This window comes from Tachyglossus aculeatus, chromosome 8 (genome assembly GCF_015852505.1).
Source record: "Tachyglossus aculeatus isolate mTacAcu1 chromosome 8, mTacAcu1.pri, whole genome shotgun sequence".
In the NCBI taxonomy this organism is placed as follows: domain Eukaryota; kingdom Metazoa; phylum Chordata; class Mammalia; order Monotremata; family Tachyglossidae; genus Tachyglossus; species Tachyglossus aculeatus.
Genome location: NC_052073.1, coordinates 18,653,683 through 18,679,982, shown reverse-complemented (window position 1 = coordinate 18,679,982; position 26,300 = coordinate 18,653,683). Strand labels below are relative to the sequence as shown.

Genomic DNA, 26,300 nt, shown 5'->3' with positions numbered 1-26,300 from the left:
GAGAGAAAGGAGTTAGAATCAATAGTATTTAAGTGCTTACTGTATGTAGAACAGTGTACTAAGCACTTGTTGAACATACAAAAACATAAAACTTGCCTGGAACACAAACTTGGGCTTTCTGTCCCTATGTCCATCTCACACTGCCAATCCTGACCCTGGATAACCCCTGCTCGCCACTTCTGCTCCTTTTCTCCTGCAGCTAACTGCTAACAGAAATCCAGAATCCAACTCAATCTCCGCCCCTTCAAATTCACCCTCACCTGACTTCATCCCTCACTTCCATACTCACAGCCTCCATCTATTCGAAAACTTTTACTCTTTCTTGAAGCCCTCAGAGTCCCCCATAATCCCCCATCTAAGCCCTGATGATTTTGTAAACAACTTCATTGGCAAAATACACACCAACAATCAATCACTAGCATTTACTGAGTTCTTACTGTGCACAGAGCATTGCATTAAACTCTTAGGAGAGCATCACAGCCGTAATATCAGATATAACCTCTTCTGAAGCACCTCTCTCCAACGCCCATATATTCTGTAAATCTGTGCTTTGTTATTGTTAGTCTTTGGTAAGAGCTGTGTGGTTTTTCAAACATTCAGAGGTGCTGTTAACAGTTGGCTAGGGAATTTTCCAGCAAAGGGGCTGAACCACAAAAAAATGGTAGCCCCAGATGAGCCAGGCCCTCAGAGTTCTCTTTGAAGGACAGAGACCAAAATTTCTCTCTCTTCTCCTGGGTTTGGTGGAGTGAGGAATGGCTTAATCCGTCTCTGTGGAGCCGGCTCCACATGGGTAAGAAGTCCTTGACCCCTAATTAAGCTGAGGAGAAAGTAGGTCAGGAAAGTGGGAATTCACCTGTGTGGGGGATTTCTGTTACAAATCTTAGTGGATTTAAATCTGTTTAAGTTGCTTCCTTGCATTCTTTTTCATTGTATATCCAAATAAAACAGAACTTGTTAGCAGAGATTGATAATCAGGCTTTTAAAAAGGTTCTAAGGACTCCGGTAGAGTTTCTTTTCAGATTCCACATCTCCTTTATTCCTTTTGCATACTCGTATTGATGAACGGCTCTTTTTTGCTCCTCATCTTAGTTATTTTAGCAAGGTCATGCCTGACTCACCAAAACATGAGTCTAATATACTCCCATATCCTCTTTGTCTTCCTTCCCACTTGCCTCTCAAAAGAAGCTTTTCTGCCTGCTCTCAAAATCTATCCCCCACCACTTGTACTCAAGGTTCCTTCTCTCCTCACCTCTTAAAAAATCTAGTTTCCATCCTCCTTTCTTCCTTTTCTGTCATCTTCAATCTATTACTTTGTTGGTTCCTTCCCCACTGCTCTTGACTGTGTTCAAATCTTCTCTGAATCCCACTGCTTCTTCCGGCTTAAACAAGTTAAATATACCCTCTGCCTTCACTTCCTCTCCACCAACTGTCTTCTTGGCTCAACACAGTCAGGTCACCCATGACCTCCTCATAGTCTAGGCCAAGGAACTCCCTCTCCCTTTACATACAACAGAATATCACTCTCCCCACTTTCAAAGCCTTACTTAAAATCACATATCTTCCGAGAAGGCTTCCTTGATTAAGCTCTCATTTCCCCCACTTCCTCTCCCTTCTGCGTTGCCTATGCACTTGGATATGTCCCCTTTGAGCACTTTGACATTCACCCCACCCTCAGCCCCATAACCTTTATGTATATCTACATAATTTCTGTCTCCCCCTTTAGACTCTAAGCACCTTATTTTTCAAAGGGAGTTTTGAAAGATACCATCAATGTGATTACCACAGTGCTCAGCGCTTAGAACAGTGCTTTGCACATAGTAAGCGCTTAATAAATGCCATTATTATTATTATTGCCTCCTGAGCTGCTGTCCCATCTGCTGGGACCAGAGCGCAAACTAATGTTCTAAATTTTTCAGTTTTCTCCAGTTCCTCACCAACCCAAATACAAATTCACTGTATTACAGTGCAAGAGATTAGCCCCTCAAATACGTAACTCTGACGTGTGCTGACCTTAAAAATAAACATCATCAATGAGAATCCCCAGACAAAATATTCCTTTGCAGAGTAAAAGATTTCTTAGCCTTTCCCAGTTCACTCTCATGAAGCTCATCTTCACCTCTTTACCATGTTATCTCTTAAAAGACTGCAGAGGTCACAGGGACTGTACCCAAACTGATTATCTTGCATCTACCCCAGCGCTGTGCACATAGTAAGTGCTTAATAAATACTGTAAGGAATTAATTGATGGCTACATTCCAAACTGTTCTGTCTGCTGCTATTGTATCCCCAAAGCATAATTTTTTGCAACGCTGTTGGAGCCTGTGTCTCGACACATATTTAAGATACTTGCTCTGCCTGCACTGCTGATACCTCTCTAGTCCATCATACATCAAATGCACGGCTATCATCCTTTCTCCTCACGTGTCCTGTCTAGTCAAGGTACATTAGGATAAGCAGTGTTTTGATGCTAGAAGACTGACTGGGTTCTAGGACCTTGTTGCTAATGAAGCTGCCGTGTCATTCTGTTGGTTATCATGGATTAGTCACCGTATGGTAACTATGACTTCTGGGCGGCACCGATGAAGCTGGACGAGACGGCCGTCCTATTTTCAAAAATGAAACTCTCCTGGGAGGCAACTCCCCAGCTAGGTCTGACACACACTAAACCCCCCCAGGAAATTAAAATCCTGCTACCACAAGTCCTGGCTGTGCTATACCCGATGGGACTGACTTCTTTGAGCGTTTACTCGTCTTGGCCCACACTTTTTTTTAGTAAGGTATTTGTTAAGCACTTACTATGTACCAGGCACTAAAAACTGGGGTAGCTACAAGCTCATCAGGTTGGAAACAGTCCATGTCCCACATGGAGAGCATTGATTTCACTGATCTTCATTTTTACAGACGACGTAGCTGAGGCACAGAGAAGTGAAGTAATTTGCCCAAGGTTACACAGGAGACAAGTGGAGGAGCTGGGATGAAAACCCAGGTCCTTCTGAATCCCAGGCCTGTGCTTTATCCACTTGGCCACGCTGCTTTTCAGTGTAGTTTTAGGAACCCTCTATTCCTTGTACACTCAACCTCCCAGAAAACGACGTGGATGTAGGTTCCCACTGTTTGCAGTCTGTGTAACCTGCCTCTCTCATTTGTGCTTTTTGTTTACTTTAGGCCTGGGCACTGTGTCAGTCCTAGCCACAACCCCTGCCACAGATCTCGTTAATTATAAACCCTTCTAGGATGAGGGCCAGTACTTGCTTACTGTTTCTTCCTCCCCGGAATGCCTTCTTTGCTGCCGTAGGGAACTGAAGGCACACGCCATTGGAGTGGGAGCTCCAAAGGGCTGATTCTTTCCTGGATAGCCGGACTTAGGAGTCAGAAGCCCAGAGGAGCGTCCATACCGAGAAACTGCATGGAGGAATCAGGGCTGGAGACTAAAGGAACAGGGGTGAGGGAATGACTCTCTCTGCCTCCCAACACCCAGATATCTCCACCCGCTTTGTTTAAACTCTTCTAGCTTTGCTAATTTGGTCCAGCTTGGGACAGAACACTTTGTTCCACAGTACCTTCCCCCCACCCTCGTTTCTTCTTTTCCCCTCCCCTCCTCCATTCATTGCCGCCAAGCATGTCTACCAACTCTACTGTACTTGTCCGAGCACCTGGTCCAGTGTTCTGCGCATAGTAAGCCCTCAGTAAATACCATTAACGGCTCGATTCCATTGACTGCGGGTAATAATAATAATAATGACGATGATGGCATTTGTTAAGCGCTTACTGTGTGCAAAGCACTGTTCTAAGTGCTGGGGAGGATACAAGGTGATCAGGTTGTCCCATGTGGGGCTCACAGTCTTAATCCCCGTTTTACAGATGAGGGAACTGAGGCCCAGAGAAGTTAAGTGACTTGCCCAAGGTCACACAGCTGACAAGTGGCGGGGCCGGATTTGAACCCGTGACCTCTGATTCCCAAGTCCAGGCTCTGTCCATTGAGCCACGCTGCTTCTCTAATGACTCTGCTATCCAATACCCCCCCGTCCTGGCAAGCGAGATGCTAGAATCGCAGGATCTACACCCTGCAGCAGATAATAATAATGATGGCATCTGTTAAGCGCTTACTATGTGCCAAGCACTGTTCTAAGCGCTGGATGGGGGGCCCCTAGGACTGGGGAAAAAATCACAGGGAGTCCTGCAAGCAAGGTTTCGACATTCCCTTCTCGAAACTTTTCCCAGTTCTCTGTGACCTGGTTTGGCCCTGTTTGAAAGCTTGCCTTTTGTCATGGTCTCTCGCCCGAGAGGCACTCAGTATTTCAGATTTTGCTGAATTCATCCCACAGCAAAGGGAAATTGGAATCGTCAAAGCAGCGTGGCTCAGTGGAAAGAGCCCGGGCTTTGGAGTCAGAGGTCGTGGGTTCAAATCCCGCCTCTGACGATTGTCAGCTGTGTGACCTTGGGCAAGTCGCTTCACTTCTCTGTGTCTCGGTTACCTTGTCTGTAAAATGGAGATTAATACTGTGAGCCTCACGTGGGACAACCTGATCACCTTGTAACCTCCCCAGCGCTTAGAACAGTGCTTTGGAGAAGCAGCGTGGCTCAGTGGAAAAGAGCCTGGGCTTTGGAGTCAGTGGTCATGGGTTCAAATCCCGGCTCTGCCAACTGTCAGCTTTGGGCATGTCACTTCACTTCTCTGTGCCTCAGTTCCCTCATCTGTCAAATGGGGATTGACTGTGAGCCCTCCGTGGGACAACCTGATTAGCTTTGGAGTCAGTGGTTATGGGTTCAAATCCCGGCTCTGCCAACTGTCAGCTGTGTGACTTTGGGCAGGTCACTTCACTTCTCTGTGCCTCAGTTCCCTCATCTGTCAAATGGGGATTGACCGTGAGCCCTCCGTGGGCAACCTGATTACCTTGTATCCCCCAGCGCTTAGAACAGTGCTTTGCGCATAGTAAGCGCTTAATAAATGCCATTATTATTATTATTATTTATCAAGGCAAAGACTCCCTCCCAAATAATGATCTGGATTCCCTTTAGTTCAGTAGATCTAATGCCTGACACAAAACTGCAAGGGATTGAGTTAGGAAGCCACCCCAAGACAATCTCTTGGCCTTGATCTCATTTCAAATTAGATTGAAAAGAGGGGAGTTGGGGCGAAGGGGGTGTAGAGGGGTGGGCAGAAGAGGCAAGGGGAAAAAACCAGGGCCAAACTGTGACGAGGTAAATTTTCTCTTGAAATAATCCCACTACAGAGATGCTAAGAAAGCATACTTTGTGGGGTGTAATTTGACCAGTTAGTACGAAGTCATTTTCATCAGGAGCAAATCATTTCCTTCTCATTAATCAAGTTTGTTTTTTTGCCTTTGTTTGGTAAGCTGGTGGATGAAATAAATAACCCTCCAGGTTTCGAGATCTCTGTCAGCCTTAAGACGTAAGGACACAACAGCATGAGCATTGCCACTTCATCATCAATCGTATTTATTGAGCGCTTACTGTGTGCAGAGCACTGTACTAAGCGCTTGGGAAGTACAAATTGGCAACATATAGAGACAGTCCCTACCCAACAGTGGGCTCACAGTCTAAAAGGGGGAGACAAAACCAAACATACTAACAAAATAAAATAAATAGAATAGATATGTACAAGTAAAATAAATAAATAAATAAATAGAGTAATAAATATCTACAAACATATATACATATATACAGGTATATACATATATACAGGTATATACATATACACAGGGATGGAGCTTAACAAGTACCATCATTATTATTATCATTCCCAAGCGCTTAGTACAGTGCTCTGCACACAGTGAGCGCTCAATAAATCTTCATCATCATCATCATCAATCGTATTTATTGAGCGCTTACTGTGTGCAGAGCACTGTACTAAGTGCTTGGGAAGTACAAATTGGCAACATATAGAGACAGTCTCTACCCAACAGTGGGCTCACAGTCTAAAAGGGGGAGACGAAACCAAACATACTAACAAAATAAAATAAATAGAATAGATATGTACAAGCAAAATAAATAAATAAATAAATAGAGTAATAAATATGTACAAACATATATACATATATACAGGTATATACATATACACAGGGATGGAGCTTAACAAGTACCATCATTATTATTATCATTCCCAAGTGCTTAGTACAGTGCTCTGCACACAGTGAGCGCTCAATAAATCATCATCATCATCATCAATCGTATTTATTGAGCGCTTACTGTGCGCAGAGCACTGTACTAAGTGCTTGGGAAGTACGATTGATTGATTGATTGATTGATGAAGCACTTACTGTGTGCCAAGGCCTGGGGGGTGGGGGGTGTCCTGAGGGGCTAGAGCCCCTCCCCGGCCCCCGAGGCGTGCGGGGAGTGGCCTGCAGACGAAGAATCAATCAATCAATCAATCAATCAATCATATTTATTGAGCGCTTACTGTGTGCAAGCTCCTGCCACTTCTGAGTCACAGCAATGATCCATCCAGCAAAGTATTCTATGGAGGAAATAGGAAGCTTAGAGACAACACTCTGACGGTTGCCTTCCTTGACGGGGTTGTATCATTTTGCAACTCTGTCTCCCCACCTTGCAATGACTGCAAGCTCACTGTGGACAGGGAGTGTCACTGTCTATTGCTGTATTGTACTTTCCCAAATGCTTAGTACAGTGCTCTGTACACAGTAAGTGCTCAATAAATGCGACTGAATGAATTGGATGAATGAACAATCCCCGTTTTACAGATGAGGAACCGATATCAACTTTCTTGTATTTTATCTATAATGAATTTGAGTTATGGGGACGTGGAGATTGTATGCTGCGAAATCCCCAAAGCTAGTCTTGTAAACAAGGACTAGTAAATACCTTGTCTCCCTTTCCCACCGGAGAGAAACACAGGGAATTCCTTTCTTGGCTAACCATCAGGCATGAACCGTTCTTCACCGGGGACCAAAGCACAAAAGGGCTTTTGGTAAAACTGAATCCAGGTCAGTTGGAGCTTGGAAGAGTGAGCCAAAGTGGATTATTTTTTGGCCTGAATGATTGGGAGTGGCTGCCTTCCCAACCTCCGATCCTGGCCTTCTCTCCAAGCCATGTAGCCCCAGATAACTCTCCCCATTGGAATCACTGTTGCTTGAGTGCTTGAACAGCAAGATGAGGAAGAAGCCATGAATGGAAATGTCACATCAAAATCCTCTTTTTGTTCCTTAAAACATCGCCTACCTCAGCTAGCTGTTGTGACTACGCCAGGTACCACCTCCACATCCAATAAAATAAAATGCTAAACAACTCCCAAGAATAATCAGAGATAGCTTCTCCTGCCTTTATTTCTCCGTGGGCTTGACTTGAATGGCAGAGCCAAGTAGACGAGAGTCAGACTTTGATATGGGAGAAGATCCGGTTGGGTTAATATAGATAATAATATGCTTAATTGGTTCAGGAAGTCAAATTCATTTTTTATGAGGCTTCAGTTCTCTGGTGCCTCTGTGGACTAAGAAAGCAGCAGAAGGATGGGGAACTGACATTTGTAGGACTTAACCCGGAGGGATGATACATTTTTTTAAATCTGAACAGGGTTAGGATGCAGTCTGCCGCCATGCAAGCTCATCGGCTTGAATAATTTGCTGAAATGTCCTTGTGTATCACCCTCATTTTACGACAACTGCCTTTTGTAGTTGGGGAATTTGAAACCTGAAACAGGACAAACTGAGGAGGCATAAGGAGGCAGGAACATTGGTGGAAAAGAGAAGGAGGAGAATGTAAATCCTTTGTGGGATAAGGACTGTGTTTGAGTTAATTACTTTGTATCCTCCCAAATGCTCAGTCCAGTGCTTTGGCACCTTGTAAGTGCTTAGTAAATACCATTATTATTATCGCAGAGGAACATCCTGATTTTGCCAGTAGGCCAATCGCAGTCGATCCACCAATCTTATTTATTGTCAGTCGGTCTCAGTCAATCACATTTATTGAGAGTTTACTGTGCACAGAGCACTTAATATTCAAATAGTTTAGCCACAATTCAGAGATTTCCCCTAGCAATACAGTCTACTTCTACTTTTGAACCTTCCTGCCAATCTGAAACACCCCAGGGGCCATGGCCTAAGGTGAAAAACACTCCCCTTGGAGGAGGGGCAGCAGGCAAGATCTGGAGAAACAAAACATGCAGGTAATACAGGGATGGCATTCTTGCAGAAACCCACATGAAGGTAAACTTAGAACTCACCTTGGGTCAGATGTCACGTACAAGCGCACATCAGTTTCTTCCAAGACCGCATCACGGTGTACCCAGTCAAACGTACGCTGTCGGAAGGACGTTCCCTGATTCTGCTGTCGCGGTCTACCCCAAAATGAGCAGTGAAAGCAGGTGTTTTGTCAAAACTGAGCATACTCCTCTCCCCTCTGCTCTCCCGCTTGCCGTTGGGACAAGGCCACACCTCTTCAGAGTCTTGTGGCGTATTGGTGGCATATTTTAAAATCTGGAAATACACGAGTGGCCCATTTATTTTAAAAAGGATTTTTTTATCTGAAACTAATAATAATAATGACTAGTTATTCAGCTCAGCGTTGCCACTGCTTGTGCAGCAATTGTTTGTGGACGTGCCGGTGCCAGAATTTGCCTTTTAAATTCCAAGTCTGGACGGGTTGGGACTTATTCTGCTCGCATATGCACCCCAGAAAACATTAGTATGCAACTGGGAGCTGGCTCAGATTGTCACAAAATAGCCTTCTTTCCTCCAACTAAATGAACTCAACCAAAGATGGCAGGCAAAATACCATCGTCAATGGATGAGAAAACACAGAAGAGTAGGATTTGTAATAATGGCAAGGACTTCAGGAAATGTCAATCTAGTTTCAACCCTTTGCCTGGTGATAACGAGCGCAACAATTACTGTACCTTGGAACTAAGTAGCCCTTCAAAGTTTGCTTTTGCCTTCTCCCTTACAGGCCATTAGTTGATGGAGGGAAGGAAAAGGCTGGAATTCTTGCTCACCAGAGGAAGATGAAGAGCTAACCTGGGGTAATGGCAGTGTTCCCTTGGCATTTTGTCCAAGGAAAAGCAAAGCACTGATGCTACTTGAAGAGACACTGAAGATGGGACTCACATTTTGCTGCATGTTTGCCTGAAGTGTAAATAAACCTTATAAAGGAGCTGAAGCAGGCCAAATAACTGATCCAAAACCCACAAACAGAATGCTGATCTGATATCTATGCTATTAATCACCCACACAAACTGCACGATAGCTCTTGTTCTTGTTTGTTCATTTCAAACCAGGAAGAAGCTGAGGCACAGAGAAGTTCAGTGATTATCAAAGCCAAACAGAAAATTCACGGGAATATCATTATTAACAGTAATAGTGGTAGTACTAATCATAGTAAAAAAAATTATTAAGTGACTGCAGTGGGCAAAAAGTGCTGGAAAGAAATATACAGGTAAGAATTAGGCCCAGTCCCTGGCCCCCACACCTAAGAATAAAGGATTGGCTCAGACACATAATACAAAATGAAACTATAAAAATAATATTAGGGGTAAGACAATGATAAATATAATAAGAGCAATAGAGAACTGTGACTAAAGATGTAGAGTTTCCTCCTCTCTGCAGCTCAAAGTTCAACAGTCCCAGGGGTCAGAGTGGCAGCCGTAGCCACAAGTTTCCTAATGTTCTAGAAATTGAGATGGTTCATGCTGCTGATATTCATCTCTTCACTCTTCCTGGGCTGATGCAAGGGCTAATGAGAAGTCCCGAAAATGTGGGGCCTGGGCAGCTTCTCTCTCAGATGGCAGGCTCGGTTGGTGGCCCAGTGGTTTGCACAAAAAGGGAGAGGAAGAGGAGGAGGAGGAAGGAGCTTTCAGCCCTGTCAGGTTGATGATTCATTCATTCATTCATTCAATCGTATTTATTGAGCACTTACTGTGTGCAGAGCACTGTACTAAGCGCTTGGGAAGTACAAGTGGGCAACATATAGACAGTTTGGCAACATATAGACAGTCCCTACCCAACAGCGGGCTCTCAGTCTAGAAGGGGGAGACAGACAACAAAACAAAACATGTTAACAAAATAAAATGTGCAGAGGGAGGGCATTTCAGGCCAGGGGGAGGACATGAGACTTCCTGACTCCCAGTTCTGTGTCATCTGCTCTCCATGTTTCATCTTTGCTTTACTTGTAACCTGTTTCAACTGCTCAAATATCTACTAGCAGCAATAAAGCAAGAATGTTTTCAATCCAGAAAATGAAGCAATCTGCATCGGCTGAAAGATGATGCTCTGCCCAGCCACTACCTGCTTGGAGCAAGAACTCAGACAAGAACCAGCCCAATGGGTGACCGTGGAGTGGAGTAGGAACCGGTTTCAGCAGACACTTGGGCTGAGCCCACCAATGCCATTTCACACCAGTGACTCTCTTGTGGGGACCCCCTGCTTAACTCTGTCTCCTTGATCTTCTTGTATTAGAAGCTCGGCTCGCTGAATCCCTTCACCACTCAGAAGTCTATGAGGTGACCTAATTACTGTTTTTGCGGACATCTTCTGTGTAGAGAATGGGTTAGTTATTCCCCAGGTCCACTGAGGATTGAAGAGGAACTGAAATTTAATTAAAACTTGAAAGAAATTGGTTGAGCGTCAAGAAAAACTACTTGCTTATCAGGGGAATAAAACACTGGAATGGGCTACGAATCAAGGATGTGGAGACCCCATTCCAACAGATCTTTTCAGAAAAGAATAAATGATCATCTGTTCCAAAGGCAGAGGGTTGAACGGTATGAACTCTCAAGTCCCATCCAGCTCTCTGAATCTGGAGGTCAATTTAGACTAGTCCATCTGATGAACTTGGGCTCTCTCCAAGGGATGGGGTGTGAAGGTCTTTACAAAAAAAAACACTTCATGTGACACATACTAATGCCTGATCTTTTTAACTGGACAAGGGGCAGTTAACGTCCTCTGCACTGAGCCATTTTTTTTTCACTCCACATCCTTGATTCGTATCCCATTCCAGTGTTTTTCACTCCATTCCAGCTGCTGGCCATTTATTTGCTGGGTGACGGGGCAAAGGGAAACAAATCTGAAGTCTATAGAAGAGTTTATAACTGGCAGCAAATGTGATTGACGGCTCACTCCAGGAGGAAGGACTTGGGGCCACTGACAGTTGCCAGATGGAGCGGTCACTCCCCCTTATCAGTCTCCCTTCAGCTCAACCAGAGGATGAGATGATGTGAGAACATCTTGCCAATGAAAGGAAAAGGGGCCTTTGGGTCATATGTTTTTCCTCTACTTGTGCTCAGTCTGAACAGCTGCTTTCTTCCACTGCCTTTTCACCGTTTATGGTTGATTTGAAGCAGGTGTTCTGGGCTAGGAGAACTTGGCGCTCTCTTTCCCATTTACCGCCTTTCATGGGAAAAGCAGAACTGTGAGGGGGCAGAGGAGACTACCCAGAGTGAAGTTATTCAAAAACAGTCTTGTCTTCCTCTGAACTTGAGCTCCTTTCCAGAAGCATTATGCTTCCTAGAGGTTAAGAAAGCAGTTCTGGAAATGGACTTTGCTTACCGCTCAATTGATCAACTTTGACTTCAATTATTCTGATATTACATGTACAAGGGGTGTTTTTTCCCCCCCTCCGAAGTACCGGGATAAGTCAAGCCAACATGAATTTTAGACCTCAATTCTCCAGACCTATCCTTAGTCTATTTTTTTTTTCCTTTGAGGGATTTGAAACTATCTTTACCACCGCCGAAAGAAAAGGCTGGAAAGACGGGGCTGATTGCATCATCACTGATCTCCTTCTCTGGACACACACAAAATGGTGCTGAAGGAACAGGCTCTACCACTTGAAGGGTTGGGTCTGAAAGTACTGTATGTGAGCAGGATGGATAAGAAGGTGCATGAGAAGCCATGTGGCTTAGTGGAAAGATCACGGGCCAAGCGGTCAGAGGAGAGCTTCTCCACTTGTCTGCTGTGGGACTTTGGGCAAGTCACTTCACTGCTCTGTGCCTCAGCTCCCTCATCTGGAAAGGGCGAATTCAATACCTTTTCTCCCTCCTACTAGGACTGTGAGCCCCATATGGGACCTGATTATCTTGTATCTACCACAGGGCTTAGTACGGTGCTTGCCATAGTAAATGCTTAACAAATACCACTGTTATTATTATTATCATTAAAAAGTTTCCCCACTATGACTCACCAGGACAAAGGCAGGACACTAACACATCAGTGGCTCTAGGTTTCCTTTTGGCTGCTGTTGGACAAGTGGTTTTCAAGCTGATTTTAGTTAAGCACTGCCACCAAGGTTTCCTCTGTTGTTCCTCAGCCATCCAACCCTATATTCCCCAAGAGAAGAGACAACAGGAACGAGTCCGATAGGTAAGATTTCCTAGAGACATAAGAGATTTGCAGCGGTCTTAATAAGTCTGACACTTCGGCCCAAAGTTTCTCACCAAGTTCAGTGGTCTGACACTGTGTGCTCAAGAAGTGCAGCAATAGGCTCTGCCTGACCCCCACCTCTCTGGAGCTGAGGGTAGTGAGGAAGATTTTTCCATGGGGCACATGCTTGGGAAGAAAGCACAGGACTTTTAAGCAAACTCCTGATACTCACTTTGGGAAGCCGGGGGAGTAAGAGGGTGTGGTGAGCAAGAGTGACTCCATCTTGTATTATTGGACCCCAGGAGCAACAAGGCCGACGGAGGAATTGGAGAACTGTATTATCTTTCTGAGAAGTTTTGAGGACCTGAATTGTCGGAGGGAAACTGAATTGCTATGCAGAGGTCTTGAGGCGGGGCTAAATTGCTCTGCTGGGCAGGAAAAAGACTGCTGGATGGGGCTATGCCCACAGGGGATAAGCACAGGGGAAGGAAGGGGTCACCATCCCCGCCTTGGCTTACCCAGTAACAAGCAGAAGACAGCAAGCAATCCTGAGCAGCCCCTTGCCGCAACTCCCCACCACCACAAAAGGAGTAAAAAGGAGAAAGAACTGGCCCGCTTCACCTGGCATGAAACCACCTAAGCCATGCACTAAGATACCTACTGCTGCCATGGCCAAAAATAGCACCTAAGACTTGGACCAGGATGATGAACTGCGGGAGGTCAGACTCCTTGAACCTCCTCCAACGTGGGATCATCTTCACAAAGACTTGGGGAAAACCAGTTGGATTGATAACTATAGGTGTTGGGGGGTGGAGGGTGTGCGTGCCTAACCCCGTTTTTAGTATAAAATAAAGCTTTCCACTGTAACATTGGTGTTTGGTTTCACTTTTGGAACATGTCATTTGAGCGCCCAAAATTAAAGAGTCAAATCCCTCCTTCCCTTCCCCACAGCACCTGTATATATGTTTGTACAGATTTATTACTCTATTTATTTATTTTACTTGTACATATCTATTCTATTTATTTTATTTTGTTAGTATGTATGGTTTTGTTCTCTGTCTCCCCCTTTTAGACTGTGAGCCCGCTATTGGGTAGGGACTGTCTCTATATGTTGCCAACTTGTACTTCCCAAGCGCTTAGTACAGTGCTCTGCACACAGTAAGTGCTCAATAAATACGATCGATTGATTGATAGGAAGGGGTCGCGACTGAATATATGTATATATGTTTGTACATATTTATTACTCTATTTATTTTACTTGTACATATCTATTCTATTTTATTTTGTTAGTATGTTTGGTTTTATTCTCTGTCTCCCCCTTTTAGATTGTGAGCCCACTGTTGGGTAGGGACTGTCTCTATATGTTGCCAACTTGGACTTCCTAAGCGCTTAGTACAGTGCTCTGCACACAGTAAGAGCTCAATAAATACGATTGATTGATAGGAAGGGGTCACGACTGTATATATGTATATATGTTTGTACATATTTATTACTTTATTTATTTATTTTATTTGTACATATCTGTTCTATTTATTTTATTTTGTTACTATGTTTGGTTTTGTTCTCTGTCTCCTCCTTTTAGACTGTGAGCCCACTGTCGGGTAGGGACTGTCTCTATATGTTGCCAACTTGTACTTCCCAAGCGCTTAGTACAGTGCTTTGCACACAGTAAGCGCTCAACAAATACGATTGATTGATTGATAGGAAGGGGTCGCAACTGTATATATGTATATATGTATATATGTTTGTACATATTTATTACTCTATTTATTTATTTATTTTACTTGTACATATCTATTCTTCTATTTATTTTATTTTGTTAGTATGTTTGGTTTTGTTCTCTGTCTCCCCCTTTTAGACTGTGAGCCCGCTGTTGGGTAGGGACTGTCTCTATATGTTGCCAACTTGTACTTCCCAAGCGCTTAGTACAGTGCTCTGCACACAGTAAGTGCTCAATAAATACAATCGATTGATTGATAGGAAGGGGTCACGACTGAATATATGTATATATGTTTGTACATATTTATTACTCCATTTATTTTACTTGTACATATCTATTCTATTTTATTTTGTTAGTATGTTTGGTTTTATTCTCTGTCTCCCCCTTTTAGACTGTGAGCCCACTGTAGGGTAGGGACTGTCTCTATATGTTGCCAACTTGTACAGTGCTCTGCACACAGTAAGCACTCAATAAATACGATTGATTGATTGATCGGTGAAGGGCTCGTAGGTAGAGTGGCTGATATTAAGGGAGAGCAATCCCTGGGGCGGGGTTCATGACAGACGGACCATCAAAAATGAGTAGCTATTGCAATTCAGACCTGCCCTCAAGTAGCACTCTTTGCTTCTCCCAAGCAGGTTTTTACTTCATTCTCAATTCCCGTTCCTCCAAATCCTCACTCACCGTGTTCCCCCGGCCTGGAACTCCCTCCTTGCTTCAGATCCACTTGACTGGTGCTCTCCCCATCTTCAAAGCCTCCTGGAATAGAGCGTGAACAGTGTGGAAAGAGCATGGGCCTCGGAGTCAGAGGACCTAGGTTCTAATCCTAGCCCTGCTGTGTGACTTGGGCAAGTCACTTAACTTCTCTGGGCCTCTGTTACCTCATCGGGAAAATGGGGATTGAGACTGTGAGAGAAGGACTGTGTCCCAGCTGATTATGCTATTATTATTAGCTGATCAGCTATTATTTAGTTTGGTAACTGGTACAGAGTAAGTGCTTAATAAATATCATAAAAAAGGAAACTCCACTCCTCCAGGAAGGCTTCTTTGATAAATTCATATCACATCAATCCAACACTGACTAGGCACTTTTTTTCCTATCCTTACATTTCGATAGGAATTGGGGCATTCAATTATTTATCCAGCTATTTCATCCTGATACATTTTTCCTACTTCCTGCAGTGTCCTTTTTCTTCCTCCTGCTCTTGTTCTTTGTAAATCATTTTTGTCTATTTCCCCATTAGACTACAAGCTCCCTGAGGTCAAGGAACATGTGTCTTACTACTGTTTTAAACTCTCCCAGGCATTTAGTACGAGGCTTAGCACTCAATAGGTGCTAAATAAATACCACTGATTGACTGACTGTCAGCTTTCAGCTTAAGACATTTTTTTTAAGTCACCCAAACCAAAGAGAAAGAATAGAACGGGTAGGATCTGGAAAATGGACAAATGAGGATTTTGTGGAGGGGGGTTTTAATGATATTTGTTAAGCATTTATTATGTGCCAGGCACTGTACTAAGCCCTGGGGTAAGAAACATGCTAATCAGGTTGGACACAGTCCCTGTCCCACGTGGGGCACGCAGTCTTAAACCCCATTTTACAGATGAGGTATCGGAGGAATAGAGGAGTTAACTGACTTTTCCAAGGTCACATAGCAGTCAAGTCCACCACACCATACTGCTAAACTGGGGGGCCTGAACGGGGCAGAGCCTAGGTCGACTGTGATGCTGACGAGAAGGAATTGGAGAAAAGTCTTGGATGGAGGGGAGAAAACTGAACTCCCCATCTCCCCGCCTTCCCCAATTAAGCCCTCTTTTCCCTAGCTCCCTCTTCCTTCTTTTTTAAACGGTATTTTTTAAGTGCAAACACTGACAAGATCAGATACAACCTAATCAGGTTGGACACAATCCATGTCGCACACGGTGCTCACCGTCTTAATCCCCAATTTTACAAATGAGGTACCAGGCACAGAGAAGTGAAGTGATCCGCCCAAGGTCACACAGTAGACAAGTGGCAGGTCCTCTTACTCCAAAGCCCATGTTTTTTCCCACTAAGCCGTGCTGTGCCCTTCTGCGTCATCTACTCACTTGGATCTGTGATCTTTGGGCATTTGGTATTCACCCCACCCATAGCATTTATGTACATATCTGTAATTTATTTATACTAATGTCTACCTCCCCCTCTAGACTATAAGTTCACTGTGCGCAGGGAACTTGTCTACCGACTTTTGTACTCTCCCAAGTGCTTAGTAGAGCACTCTGCACGAAGTAAATGCTCAATAAATCAAGAAATACCATACTCTCAAAAACTTTCTCCTTCACTCAACCTCCCCAACCCTATTGACGACGCCGTCATCCTCTCTGTCTCACAAGTCCACAACCAGGGCATTATCCTTGCCACCTCTTTCCACCTGCATATTCATTCAGCCATTAAATCCTGTAAGTTTTATCTTGAGAACCCACATCATCCAAATTGCCACCAGGCTGGTCCAAGCACTTGTCATGTCAACTACTGCATCAGCCTCTTCACTGACCTCACTGCCTCCAGTCTCTCGCCTCTCCAGTCCCTACATCACTCTTGCTGTCCAGATCGTTTTCCTAAAATATCGTTCTATGTAGGACTCCCCCCTCCCTAACCAGCAGCTTTAAGGTGCTCAATCCCCACTATCATCATCATCATCATCAATCGTATTTATTGAGCGCTTACTATGTGCAGAGCACTGTACTAAGCGCTTGGGAAGTACAAATTGGCAACATACAGAGACAGTCCCTACCCAACAGTGGGCTCACAGTCTAAAAGGGGGAGACAGAGAACAAAACCAAACATACTAACAAAATAAAATAAATAGAATAGATATGTACAAATAAAATAGAGTAAAAAATATGTACAAACATATATACATATATACACTATCTCACCATCCTGCCTGGAACCCCCTCCCCTTTTACATTAGGCAGACTCCCGCTTTCCCCATCTTCAAAGCCTTACTAAAAATCATATCTGCTCCAGGAAGTCTTCCCTGATTAACCACTCATCTATCCACCTTATTTCCCCTTCTACTATATCACCTATGCACTTGAGTCCTCACTCACTCACTCAATCAATCAATCGTATTTATTGAGCGCTTACTGTGCGCAGAGCACTGTACTAAGCGCTTGGGAAGTACAAGCTGGCAACATATACAGTCCCTACCCAACAGTGGGCTCACAGTCTAGAAGGGGGAGACAGAGAACAAAACCAAACATACAAAATAAAATAAATAGTACAAACAAAATAAAATAAGCACTTGAGAACTCACCCTTGTCCCTCCCCCAAAACACTTATTTATATATTTTTAATATATATATATATGTTGCCAATATGTTGCCAAATATATGTTGCCAATTTGTACTTCCCAAGTGCTTAGTACAGTGCTCTGCACATAGTAAGCGCTCAATAAATACGATTGATTGATTGATTTTATTCATGGTTGCTTCCCTCTACCTGCAATTTATTTTAGTGTCAGTCTCCTCTGGTATACTGTAAGCACCTGGAGGGCAGGGTTCATGCATACGAACTCTGTTGTACTCTCCCAAGAGCTAAGAACAGTGTTCTGCACAGAATAAGTACTCAATAAATACTACTGCTTGCTTGATTGATGGATAAAGCATGAGGCCTGAGTGGGAGACTGTCAGAGCTGCCTGAAGACTCATTATTTTCCTGCAACATCCTCTTGAGCGCGGGGGAGAGGACAAGACTTTGCGTACCTGGAAGCAACGTGGCTCAGCGGAAGTTCAACTTTGAACTTTGAAGTTCAAATCCCGGCTCTGCCACTTGTCGGCTGTGTGACTTTGGGCAAGTCACTTCACTTCTCTGGGCCTCAGTTACCTCCTCCTCCTCTTGTACATATTTATTACTCTATTTATTTATTTATTTATCTTACTTGTACATTTCTATCCTATTTATTTTATTTTGTTGGTATGTTTGGTTCTGTTCTCTGTCTCCCCCTTTTAGACTGTGAGCCCACTGTTGGGTAGGACTGTCTCTATGTGTTGCCAATTTGTACTTCCCAAGCGCTTAGTACAGTGCTCTGCACATATTAAGCGCTCAATAAATACGATTGATTGATTGATTGATTGATAAAATGGGGATTAAGACTGTGAGCCCCCCGTGGGACAACCTGATCACCTTGTAAATTCCCCAGCGCTTTAGAACAGAGCTTTGCACATAGTAAGTGCTTAATAAATGCCATTATTATTATTATTACACACAAGCTCTGAAGGGAACCGTAGGTAGACAGAGCTTTGCACATAGTAAGCGCTTAATAAATGCCATAATTATTATTATTACACACAAGCTCTGAAGGGAACCATAGCTAGACCAGTTATCCTTTCTAAGTCAAGGAACAATACAAAATTCTTACGTCCCTGGGCTTTGAATCAACCAAACTGTTTCACTTTCCCTTGTTCAGGATCGGGATGCCTCTTGCAGGAATGGTGATGCTTCCCTCCAGCTACAAACTTTTCAAGTAGCAACATTATTTGGTTTAATGGAATTTGCCTCCTGTAGTGTGTGTATGTGTTGAGAGTGGGTGGGAGTTTATGTGCCCGGACATTGTGTTGTCTTTTACGGCTTGTTTCTTTTTCCCCTTTCTTTTCCCTGGCAGCTGTGTTGACAAGCTCACACTGACCTCTCCTGTTGGGACTCAACAATTATTGCCCTTTCTTTCCCACTTCCTGGAGCAAAGAAAATGGAATGTGTTTGAATCCACCCTTTTAGTGTAGACACCCCAGAGCAGCAACCCCCCTCCGCCCCCAAAAACAAACCGTAATGTAAGATCCATTTTGTAAAAGGAAGTGTTTCCATCCTTGGCTTGCAAAGGAAGCAGTATGGCCTAGTGGAATTATAGGGCCTGGATTCTAATCCCAGATCTTTCACCTGCCTGCTGTGTGACCTTAGGCAAGTCATTTCACTTCTTTGTACCTCAGTAAAATGGGAATTTAATACCTGTTCTCCCTCCTACTGAGACTGCGAGCCACATATCGGACTGGGTCTAATCTGACTTGTTAACTGATTAACCCCAGGTCTTAGAACAGCGCTTAACACATTGTTAATATAATAAAAAAATAAAAATGTTGCCTTTCTGTGGCAGAATTCCTCTCTCCATTCCCCCCTCCATCACTTACATAAGCCACCATTTCCGGAGCCTTTTGCAGCTTCTTCCCTTCCTGCCTGATCAGCCTCCTGAGGAGTATGTGTTTACCTGTTTACTTATTATAAATGTAATTGCTTGCGGTTTTTATTATTTGTCATCATGTTCTTACTCTTTTACCTATTGTGCATATATCTATGTCCACTTATCTCATTCATGCACTGTAAAGGCCTTGCAACCATGTTTTTTACTAGCACTGCACGTTCCCAAACACTCACTACAGTGCTCAGCACATAGTAGGTGCTTAGGAAATACTATTGTGCCTGCAGTTGTGTTATCTAGTTTTCTGGATTTCGTTAGCTGGGAGGTTTCTTCTCTCCTCCTCTAGCTCCTTGTGGGCAGGGAACATGTCTACCAATTCTGCTTATTGAGCGCTTACTGCGTGTAAAGTACTGTTACTGTTCTTAACTTTGCCAAATTTTAAATCCCTCCCCTTCTCTGTAACTTGCTTTCTATAATTTGCTGTCCTTTATGTGTCTGTCTTCCCTGACCTACAGTGTGAGCCCCCTGTAGAATCAGGGACTGTCTTTGAACTCTCTATCTTGTACTGACTGCAGCACTTACCACAAAACAAGCACTTAACACAATAATAATAACAAAAACTACCCTCTGGCCACAAAAATGGATGCTATTCAAAAATATCCAAATCCAAACTTTCGTGTTGTATCTATCCTAGTCTTAAAAAGCTCCAGAGATGGAGATTTTGTATTGGAGTACACGGAAATACTACATTAGTGCACCAAATGCTTTTTCTAAAGGCCTAATGTAAACTTTCTACATTCTTCTCAAGAAGGTAATTTTTCAGCATCTTGTGGAAGCTAATCCCCTCAGTCTAACTATATTTTTTAAATGTAGTAGCAGTAGAAGTAATAGAAGTAGTAATAGCATTTGAGCAAACCCACTGGCTGCAGTGCATAGTACTAACTAAGCACTTGGGAAGTACAAAAAGTGAGTGACATTGCCTGCTTACACGCGAATGGAGGAGACAGACGTAGAATTATTTACAAATAAATGTGCAATTTAATAAACACACACACACATATATACACTCTAGATAGTAGATGTACTATATATACACATATATACACACACTCAATAGATGTATGTACATATATACACACACTCAAATGCTAAGGATGGGTACAAGTACATAAGTGCTAGAGATGGCTAGATGGGTTTATATTAATTTGGATCCAATGAATTGAAGAGTTTTGATTTTGGGGAGGTGGGAGAGGTGTGATCTGTCATCTTGGAGGAGGGAGGTCATTCCAAGCCAGGGGAACAGGGGATGGAAGCAGGAGAATCAAGAGTGAGATAGAGTAAGGTTAACTTGGGAAGCAGCGTGGCTCAGTGGAAAGAGCCCGGGCTTTGGAGTCAGAGGTCACGGGTTCAAATCCCGGCTCCACCACTTGTCAGCTGTGTGACTTTGGGCAAGTCACTTCACTTCTCTGTGCCTCAGTTACCTCATCTGTAAAATGGAGATTAAGGCTGTGAGCCCCACGTGGGACAACCTGTTCACCTTGTAATCTCCCCAGCGCTTAGAACAGTGCTTTGCACATAGTAGGCACTTAATAAATGCCATTTTAAAAAAAAAAAACCTCGGGAACACTGACTCATAACTTCCGTACATTCTCTTAGCCCCTGCCCAGCCATCAAAGAATAGTTTGAGCTCTCAGGATGACCTTTTCAAAGGTTTATGGTTCTAGTAGGGGTGGAATGAATGAAGAGAAGGATTTTTCTGTCTTTCTAAAGGTCTACAGGCTCCGACTTCTCATTTTTAATGACATTTGATAAGTGCTGACTATGTGCTAGCATTCTATTAAGCATTGGGGTAGATACAAGCTAATCGGGCTGGTCAAAGTTAATGACATTTGATAAATGCTATGTGCTAGCATTCTATTAAGCACTGGGGTAGATACAAGCTAATCAGGCTGGTCACAGTCCGTATTCCATATGGGTCTCACAATCTGAATTCCCATTTTACAGATGAACTAACTGAGGCACAGAGAAGTTAAGTGACTTGCCCAAAGTCACACAGCAGAGCCAGGATTAGAACCCAGGTCCTTCCGACTCACAGACCCATGTTCTATCCACTAGATCATGCTGCTTCTCATGGCAGGAAATCTTATATTCTGTCTGTGACTGGAAAATTACAATACATAGCCTTCTTCCTGAACCACCTCTGAACTTTCGTCATTTCCAAAAGACGTCATTCAGCTCTCATAAAACAGAGAAAGCTCATAAGGCCAAATAGATGTGTCAACATAGGTGAGCTGGTTGGCAGTTTGAAAAAAGAAAACGCTAACAGATCCTGCCTGCTCCTCAACAGAGCCAACATTACCAAACCTATTTTCTAGCTAATGAAAGGGGCTTCTCAGGTGAAACTGAGAAGGGCTGGGATAGCAATACTTCCGCAATACTGGCAAATTGATGACGCTACCTATAGGAAAAAGGCAGGGCTATTGGGTGAGATTTTTCTTTCTAATCCTATTTAATAACACTTATCTCGAACGCCTAACCCAGCAGGAATTGAATAATTTTCCCACAGATTAGAGAATTGTCTAAAAAAGAAAAAACAAACAAATGGGCACTTAGTTATTCCCCTTCTTCACGCTCTAAATGGCTTCACTGGGCTTTGGCTGCTGCAGAGAGCAACCAGTTACCCAAACGACACCTTACAAACCCTTATTTTAAAAAAAGCAAAAGACAAATTAGCTCACTTTACTGATTCAAAAGAACCACTAGCAGGGAGTGCTTGTGCTGAAACATAATATTCTAGCTTTAACTGTCTTATAGTGAGACTTGATGAGACTTCTTATTACAAGCATTTTTCTGAGTTTTATGCTTCTTTCACTCCCCTTGGGGACTGAGCTAGGTGAGCAGGAGGGAAGGGGAAGGAGATCGAGAAAAAACAGTCAAACTACTCCAGGCCTCGTTCAGCCTATAGTCCGCCGTCTCCGGAGAAGGGAATGGAGAAATTGAATGACTTTGTTCTTCCCTTCTTAGTCGATCCCCAAAGTCTTAAGGGCTCATTCATTCATTCAATCGTATTTATTGAGCGCTTGCTGTGTGCAGAGCATTGTACTAAGCGCTTGTCGGCAACATATAGAGATGGTCCCTACCCAACAACGGGCTCAGTCTAGAGGGGGGAGACAGGCAACAAAATAAAAGGTGGCGGTAAAGATGAAGCAGTGGGAGAGGATACTGGCCAAAGAGGGAAGGAGAAGCCTGAATTTACTCCTTCTCAATCAGATTAATGTGCTTCTGCAGTGGACTTGGAGAGAAGACTGACCAATCAATCAATAGTATTTGACCCTTTACTTTGTGGAGAGCATTGTACTAAGGGCTTGAGAGAGTTACAAGTAGGATTAGTACATACGACCCCTTTCCGGAGATGCTAAAATCAACTTCAGGCAGTGAGAAACAACCAGGTTTAAAGACAAGTGCATAAAATGCTTCTGGAGGGGGTAACAAATGCTTAGGGGGTGAGGGCCTAAGTACTTAGGTGACGCAGAAGTGCTAAAGTAAAAGTAAGGGGCAATAGGGTGGAAGAGATGTGATTTTAGAATTGCTCCGAAGTGGAGGAGAGCCAGTGGTCTACCAGATGTGAAGTGAGAAGGAATGTCAGGCAGGAGGGAAGCAGCGTGGCTCAGTGGAAAGAGCCTGGGCTTTGGAGTCAGAGGTCATGGGTTCAAATCCCACCTCCACCAGTTGTCAGCTGTGTGACTTTGGGCAAGTCACTTCACTTCTCTGGGCCTCGGTCCCCTCATCTGGAAAATGGGGATTAAGACTGTGAGCCCCCCGTGGGACCACCTGATCACCTTGTAACCTCTCCAGCGCTTAGAACAGTGCTTTGCACATAGTAAGCACTTAATAAATGCTATCAAAAAGAAAAAGAGGTCATCAGAGAAAGAGAGACGAGAACAAAGCACGGCGAGTAGACAACGTGAGACTAATGCTGGTGTGGGTTTGGTCCACATGGTTCGCAGAGTGTTAACATTAGGTTTGCATGTCCCGTTAGCCATGCTCCGTGATGGAAGAATCAGTACACATCCCAGTTTCTTCTAAATTTTCCCCAACCCTCTCACAATGAGCAAACACAAACAATGAAAGTACATGTTTCAGAGGAATCCGAAGGAGGTCCAGTAACATTCCAAGACTGAAAATTCACCCACATGTGTGTACTTCGGAGGTCCTTTTACCACCTTCCCTCAGCACTGTAGCTATATTTTATTAATAAAGCCAGAAAATTTTAATGTGGTTTCACACTTTGTTTACCTCGTTGATCATTTATTTGAACATTCAGAAGCTCTGAGCCAGGAACTGACATTTCTCCTGGGTAAAATGCTTGGGGCAGCATGCACTTGCAAACTAAACCCCACGATTCTTTCTTAGTGTTCAGTTCCAATAGAGAGCAACACTCTTCTCTGCCCAGCTCACAAAAGGAATGAACTCTTTTTATGTTCTCCAAGTTGAGGTATTAGAAATCCATTCCACATTTACGCTATGCCAGGGTGCTCGACTAGGTACTGCGATAGAGTGGCAGACTGCTCCCTCCCTCAGGATGGACCGCCTGCCTGGTTGACGGTGAAAGACCCGAATCAAGCTGAACAGGGAAGGGAGAGAAATAGTTTCCATTTCTCTGTCTCCCCTCAGTCCACGGATTTTGCCCTCTTTAGGCGGAATTATTTATTGGCTTTTTTAAAAGCTAAAAGCTTTCTCCTGATAAGCAAGTGAGCAGAGGAGGGCAATGGATGGGGAGGGAAAAGGCTATCCAAATTGCTCCATCCCCTGCTCAGCTCAGCTTCTGAGGGCGGGGAGCAGAACAGTTTTTCCTTTCTCTTTCTTCCCGTCTCTGCCTGTTTTCCCCATGGCCTCCGGCCATCTGAGCTGGGATCTTTTCTGGCTCTTCTTCTTCTGTTCTGGTTGCTGCGGGGCAGCGGGGCGCCTCTCTGAGTCTTAGATTCTTCCCCACACTCCCTGATACACTCTCACCCCGATATTGTCCTTGACCATCACCTGCGTGAGTGAGCAGCTAGGACCAGGTTCTGGTCACACGGATGGTTGAGGATCAGGGTCCCTCCCTCACAGCTCCAGACCTTTCCCCACCCCACCATGCCAAGGCCACAACCATCATGCTGTAGACTCTGAAAACATAAAGCCACCTTCCTCGAAGAGTGGATGCTGGGCACCTTCTGCTGGGCTGCGGACCACGTCACAGAGATGTCCGTAGTCTCGGGTTTCTCCTCCTCCAGGAGGCCTTCCCAGACTGAGCCCCTTCTTTCCTCTCCCCCTCGTCCCCCTCTCCATCCCCCCATCTTACCTCCTTCCCTTCCCCACAGCACCTGTATATATGCATATATGGTTGTACATATTTATTACTCTATTTATTTATTTATTTATTTATTTATTTTACTTGTACATTTCTATCCTACTTATTTTATTTTGTTGGTATGTTTGGTTCTGTTCTCTGTCTCCCCCTTTTAGACTGTGAGCCCACTGTTGGGTAGGGACTGTCTCTATGTGATGCCAATTTGTACTTCCCAAGCGCTTAGTACAGTGCTCTGCACATAGTAAGCGCTCAATAAATACGATTGATTGATTGATTGATTCCCAACCATGCTCCTTCAGGCAGACGGAACAGCTTGAAGCCCCCAGAGCCCAACACCAGACCTTTAAGGGTGGATAGGGTTTTAACTTCTCTCTCACTCACGGACAAATTACAGAGCTATAGACACACTCTCCCTCCCTCCCTCCCACTTAAACACTGATTCCACAGGGGCTATTGCCTGCATGCCATACAGGGCGTGAGATCTAGACTACTATTCTGTTCCCCCAGAATCATCTCTATATGGGCTTGAGATCTAGACTACTATTCACACCCACACCCCATCCATCCTCTTCCGCAGGATGGACCTTAGGGGACGGGACCACTGCCACCCCTCTTCCATCTTCTGTCAGTTGCCTCCCATAAAGGCGCTAGCAGAGCAGAAGAGAAGCATAGAACCCGTGTTGGCAGAGAAGTGGAAATGAAGAAGCAGTGGCTATGGCGAATAATGGTGGCAGCTGAGGGAAGGTGAGCAAAGCTGGTGGCAGACAGAAGTGCCTCAGGAGCAACGAATCCAGATTTGTGCAGGAGATGGCAAGTGCGCTGACGCCACCGTAAACAAACCCTTCTTCCCATTGCCTCGAATATTCCCCCCACCCCCACCCCCTTAATCAAATTGGAAAGCTGGCAGATTGTGACAATCTATTAAAAACAGGAGACTTGAAATCTTTTAAGAAGTAGATCTCATCTGTTAGCAATCCGTCATGCATCACCTTCTCGTTTGACACACCAGTGAGGGGCCGCATTCTCAGGCAGCATTTTATAACATCAATCAGCAACGTGGGTCCCCCCGCTAATTACAGCAGTTAATGAACATATATGAGTTCAATCTCAGCAAATGAACCAGCATGGCTGATGGATGCATTAAGCACTGCCAAACAGACTGGGGGTTGGGTGGCAGTGCAAGATGGTACCACACAAGGAATCCCACGGCTGATTCAGAGCATCTTGGGCCAGAAATCATTACAGAGGACCATGGACAGAAGCCCCTGATTAACTCTGTCAAGCAAAGGAAAACAAGGTCTCATAAAAGACTTTTCCTGACAAGTTCATAGGTCACAAAAAACCCAGCAAATATATTTTATCAGTACGGTAAACCAGAGAAGCCCTGTAATTTACCTGATGTAAACAGAGCATCGTGGCCTAGTGGAAACAGCACAGACTTGGGAGTCGGCGGACCTGAATTCTAATCCTGCCTTCTTGTCTGCTGTGTGACCTTGAACAAGTCACTTAACTTCTCTCTGCCTCAGGTACCTTATCTGTAAAATGGGGATTAAGACTGTGAGTCCTATGTGGGACAGGGACTGTGTCCAACCTGATGACCTTGTACCTACGCTAATGCTCAGTACAGTCAGTCAGTCAATCATAATTATTGAGCACTTATTGTGTGCAGAGCGCTGTACTTAGAGCCTGGGAGAGTACAGTGTCTGGCACATTACAAATAACTGTAA

At 44.1% G+C, this 26,300-nt stretch overlaps 1 long non-coding RNA gene across 1 annotated transcript; it reads right to left on the bottom strand.

Annotated features, from left to right (window-relative positions):
* Positions 1-8,229: 8,229 nt before the first annotated feature.
* Positions 8,230-14,809, bottom strand: LOC119931842. Its single transcript, XR_005452158.1, has 3 exons — positions 14,734-14,809; positions 12,151-12,286; positions 8,230-8,453 (listed from the first exon to the last, which is right to left on the bottom strand). It is a non-coding gene; the product is annotated as an uncharacterized LOC119931842 (long non-coding RNA).
* Between the last annotated feature and the right edge of the window lie 11,491 nt (positions 14,810-26,300).